Source organism: Euleptes europaea, chromosome 9, assembly GCF_029931775.1.
Source record: "Euleptes europaea isolate rEulEur1 chromosome 9, rEulEur1.hap1, whole genome shotgun sequence".
Taxonomy (NCBI): Eukaryota; Metazoa; Chordata; class Lepidosauria; order Squamata; family Sphaerodactylidae; genus Euleptes; species Euleptes europaea.
Window position 1 is genome coordinate 4995255 of NC_079320.1, and position 6000 is coordinate 5001254.

Genomic DNA, 6000 nt, shown 5'->3' on the forward strand with positions numbered 1-6000 from the left:
AAAGCTCTCTGATATCTGATGAAGGGAGCTTTGCGTCTCACAAGCGTATACCCCCAAAATCTTGTGGTTTTGTAAGGTGCTACCGGACTCAGATCTACCAATTTTGTGGGGTGTTTTTTAATATATATATATATATTATTTTGTTTAAAGGGAATACAGAAAAGAAAACAGGGGAAGGGGAAAAAATAAATAAAAATACATGATCTTCCGAGCTTCCACATAGAATTTAAGGAATAAAAAGAGGAACTTTCCAAATATTGTATCATTCAAAACGTTACACAATCTCAAGATTCTTTAAAAGGTTTATTTCATCCACTAATGCTTCCACATCGACTAAACTTGTAAAAATCTAATACCATATCTTAAACATATAAATGTATCTTGAATACCTCTGTAATTTTTCTTTTATATTACCTTCAACCCTATTAAATAGTCTATTTGCCACCTAAATTACAGTCATAAAAAGGTTGCCATCTCAACACAAATTCATCTATTGGTTTCATATTAACCAGTTGCGTTAGTTTAGCCATCAGTGCAAAATCGGAAAGTTTATTGTTCCACTCTTTGATATTAGGAATTATGTTGGATTTCCAATATTTGGCGTATACAATTCTGGCAGCAGAGTTTGTATACTGATAAAGCTCTTTACAGATAGAGTTCATATGAACATATATGAACACATGAAGCTGCCTTATACTGAATCAGATCCTCGGTCCATCAAAGTCAGTATTGTCTACTCAGACCAGCAGCAGCTCTCCAGGGTCTCAGGCAGGGGTCTTTCCCATCACCTGCTTGCCTGGTCCCTTTAACTGGAGATGCCGGGGATTGAACTGGGGACCTTCTGCATGCCAAACAGAGGCTCTACCACTGAGCCACAGCCCCTCCCCTGTTCAATTGAGGGGGAGTCATCCCCAACAACATCTACCAACATATCTACCAATTTGCAATGCCAAGGATCTCCCCAATATTTGAAGGACACCTGACCTCTATTCGTGCCACTGCTGTTGTAGCCCTGGGAGAAAGGACCGCAGATACGAATCTTCCTCCCCTTTGCTGTCAGCCCATTGCAATGGCTGTTGTTGAGTTCTGCCACCTTTCAAGCAATTTGTTTTTTGTTTAAAATGCAATAAGGTACAGTTGAATTAGCGGAGGAGTGCTGTTGAAACAGATGGTGGCTCCACATTTGTCAAAGAGACAAGAATTGGCCAGCCGCAGAGCTGAGGCGGCAGAGTTCTCTCTCCAGATCTGTTTCCCCAGTGGGAACTCTGACAAGAGCAGCAGCTCTGGGTTCATCATAGACCAAAAATCTTCTTAGGAAAGAGGCTGAATGGATATTAGAACATAAGACAGGCCATGGTGGATCAGACCAAGGCCCGTCAAGACCCGCATTCTGGTCACACTGTGGCCAACCAGGTGCCTCTAGGAAGCCTCCAAACAAGACGACTGCAGCAGCACCATCCTGCCTGCGTTCCACAGTACCTAATATAACAGGCATGCTCCTCTGATCCTGGAGGGAATAGGTAAGCATCATGACTAGTATCCATTTTGACTAGTAGCCAAGAATACCTCTCTCCTCCATGAACATGTCCACTCACCTCTTCAAGCCTTCCAAGTTGGCGGCCATCACCACATCCTTGGGCAGGGGCTCCACCCCAAAAACCTCATGCCAGTGGTGAAGAGGGATGTGGCAACCCTAATTATACCCCACTGAGCACCCTCTTCTCCCCAAACCCTGCTGTCCACACGTTGCACCCCCAAAATCTCCAGGAATTTCATAACTTGGAGCTGGCAACCCTACATGGCACGAACCTGCCTTCCACTGAGTCTAGCCATAGGTCCATCACGGTCGGTATTGTCTACTTAGACTGGCAGCGGCTCTCAGGCTGAGGTCTTTCATGTCACCACTTACCTGGTTCCTTTTTTAAGTGGAGATGCCGGGGATTGAACCTGGGACCTTCTGGATGCCAAGCAGAGGCTCTTCCACTGTTGCTGCTGCTGTCTATTCATCCCTATTAACTATATAATATACCCTCTCAGTCTTCTCCTCTCCAGGCTAAACATACCCAGCTCCTTCAACTTTTCCTCATAGGACTTGGTCTCCAGACCCCTCACCATCTTTGTTGCCCGCCTCTGGACCCGTTCCAGAGTCTGCTGCTCTTAAACCAGTATACCACTCTGGCTGTAGGGGGCGTGACTGATTCGGCTGGCTCACAGGCCAAATAAGAGATCTCAAGGGGCTGGATCCGTCCCATGGGCCTTATGTTTGACATGCCTGGTCTAGAGCCTTAATCAAGGTGAGACAAACCAAATTGGAGTCCTTCAGGAAAGATCTCCTTATTGTGCTCTATGGTTAATTCAGGGCTGTTGATTTTCAGAGTGCTGACCGAGGAAACAGAGAGGTATACATTTATTTAATTCATACCTCTCCTTTCTCCCTAATGGGGACCCAAAGCAGCTCACGTCATTCTCCTCTCCTTCATTTTATCCTCACAACAACCCTGTGAGGTAGGTTAGGCTGAGAGAGTGTAACTGGCCCAAGGGCACCCAAGTGAGCTTCCATGGCGTGAGTGGGGATTCGAACTCGGGTCTCCTAGATACTATTCCAACACTCTTAACCTCTACACCTGTTTGTGTGCGGCAAAGAATGGGGAGATTCAAACCACACATTATTGTTTTCTGTGGATCCAAGGGACATAAGAACATAAGAAAGGCCCTGTTGGATCAGACCAAGGTCCATCAGGTCCAGCCGTCTGTTCACACAGTGGCCAACCAGGGAAGCCCACAAGGAAGACTACTGCAGCAGCACCATCCTGCCTGTGCTCCACAGCACCTAATATAATATAATAGGCATGCTCCTCTGATCCTGGAGAGAATAGGTATGCATCATGACTAGTATCCATTTTGACTAGTAGCCACGGATAGCCCTCTCCTCCATAAACATGTCCACTCCCCTCTTAAAGCCTTCCAAGTTGGCAGCAGTCACCACATCCTGGGGCGGAGAGTTCCACAATTTATCTGTGCGTTGTGTGAAGAAATAATTCCTTTTATCTGTTTTGAATCCCTCACCCTCCAGCTTCCGCAGATGACCCTGCATTCTGGTATTATGTCCACTCTCTCCATACCATGCATAATCTTATAGACCTCTGTCATGTCTCCCCTTAGATGCCTTGTTTCCAAGCTAAACAGCCCTAAGGATAGATTTTGACCCCTTTGAATTTCCTCCCGGTCTTCTCAAAGCCTCCTTTGCTTCCTTCCAAATCCCTCAGAAGTTTTTCAATACTCTGCCTTACACTCTTGCATCATTTATTAAAAAAACCCAGCTCCAGTCATGTAGACAGCCCCATAGAAAGGGGCTTCCTGTTTCCCCGTCTTCAAAATGACAACTGCTATTACTGACATCCTGGCTTGTCTTCGAGACATGCGCTTATTTCCTTTTTTCCTCCACTGCGCACATATATTTATAGATTTCCATTATTATCTGTCGATCACAAATTACATTAGAAGCTTGAAACGGAAGTCCCAGACTGCATTCTGTCTTAATGCTAATAGCACCTCTAGGCAAGGCCAAGGAAAGATTCAAAAGAAATCATTCAAAATTGAGTGCCACACAGGGGAACAAGAAATCTCCATATAAGGAGAGGGGGGGAACTGCATAGGAATCTTCCAAGGACTTTTGAGTAGAACATTCTTGATATAAAATGGGTTTTTTTTTAAATTCCATACAACTATGCTGCTTTACCCATGGTGCTCTGGAAATGTGATAAATATGTGAACAAGTTCTTCAGAACTTTGCATTCGGCTAGAGGCAAAGCAAAACATAAAACTGGGGAGGGAGAGAAAAGATGCTGAGCATGATAGGAAATTCTGTCCATCTGCCGATGGATCGTGATGGGTAGCCGTGTTAGTCTGTCTGTAGCAGTAGAAAAGAGCAAGAGTCCAGTAGCACCTTAAAGACTCACAACATTTCTGGCAGGGTATGAGCTTTTGTGAGTCACAGCTCACTTCTTCAGATACAGCTAGACTGTGGAGTCCATCTGTCCTTAAGTAGAGAAGAGTGAATTCACACACCCAATGGCTATAGCATGTAAATGTCAATACCTGGTAAATGACATTAGCTGGTGTGATTGGATCAGGTGTGGTATGCAGAGGGGTAGTAGGCGTGGAGTAATCAGGAATGGTATACCACTGAATTGGTGAATTCACTCTTCTTCTTCATCTCTGGTTACATTGAGGGCAGTGGGGATGAAGAAGCTCCGGATCCTTTCCTTTTGGAAATGTAACTGGGTAATGTGATCCAGTTCTGTTGACTTCTATCCAATGTAGAACTTAAAATGAGTCTCCAGTTTTGCTACTAAAGACTGCTAATTTTTTTTTTTACTTTTTCTTCTGCTCTCTGCTCTGCAAGGAATGCCTTGATAATTTAAACTAGTCAAAAGCTTTTTGTGTTTTGCAGATATCCTGCTATGGAACGCCTCGGAGAATGCCAGCATCCTGTCTCAGCCATTTGAGGACACCGGTGCCATCTTGGAAAAAGAAGCCAATGAAGGTTAGGACCAGCACAGATGGTGGACAAGAACGGATCCCATAATGTGCTCTGCCACAAGTCTGGTACTTTATATTCCCTCCTAATGAGCAGTCTGTTTGTGACTGTCTCATGCTATAACTTACTCTAGCCCTAACCTGGATGGCTCAGGTTAGCCCAATCTTGTCAGATCTGGGCTGCTAAACAGGACTGGCCCTGGTTAGCACGTAGGTGGGAGACCACCAAGAAAGTCCAGGTTTGCTACACAGAGGCAGGCAATAGCAAACCTCCTCTGAACATCTCTTTTCTTGAAACCCCCCTTTTTTTGCCGTCAACTCACAGCTGAATTACGGTGACCCCATAGGGTTTTCAAGGCAAAGGTGTTCAGAGGTGGTTTGCCATCGCCTGCCTCCGCGTCACGATCCTGGCATTTGGAGTTCCCACATCCAAATACTAGCCAGGATCAGGGCTGAGAGTGTGTGAAGGGCCCAAGGTCACCCAGCAAGCTTCCATGGCATCAGTGGGGATTTGAAACTGGGTTAAGAACATAAGAAAGGCCATGCTGGATCAGATCGAGGCCTATCAAGCCCAGCAGTCCGTTCTCACAGTGGCCAACGAGGTCCCTCTAGGAAGCCCACAAACAAGACCACTGCAGCAGCATTATCCTGCCTGTGTTCCTAATAGCACCTAATAGAATAGGCATGCTCCTCTGATCCTGGAGAGAATAGGTATGCATCATGACTAATATCCATTTTGACTAGTAGCCATAGATAGCCCTCTCCTTCATGAACATGTCCACTCCCCTCTTAAAGCTTTCCAAATTGGCAGCCATCACCATATCCTGGGGCAGGGAGTTCCACAGTGTAACTATGCGTTGTGTGAAGAAACGGTTTCCAAGGTCCTAGTCAGACATCTTCACCACTACACCACACAGGCTCTCTTGAAACCCCTATAGAGTGACCATAAGTCAACAACACCTTGACAGCACTTTCCACCACCGAGATAGTTGGGCCCTGACCTGGATGGCCCAACCTGATCTCATCAGATCTTGGAAGGCAAGCTGGGTCAGCCCTAGTTAGGACTTGGATGGGAGACCACCAAGGAAGTCCAGGGTCGCTATGCAGAGGCAAGCAATGGCAAACCACATCTGTTCAGCTCTTCAAAAAACAATGGGATCACCAACAAATCAGCTGCAACTTGATGGCAAAATAATAATACCGTAATAACTTCCTCAACCGTCTCTCATCTCCGTCCTTGCTGATTCCCCCTCCCTTTTTTTGGCATGACACACAATACACCATCTAATCTGCCAGGATGCCGGTAAACACAAATCCATTTACTTGGCCGCTACTTAGCAAAGTATGAGATATGTAGGAGCTTTAATGGCCCCCTTTTGTGTTCTGGATCGGTTATTTCCTCTTCTCCTGTCCTCCGGGCGAGAGCTATTTGAGGTGTCGTCATGACTACTGGCGAACAAC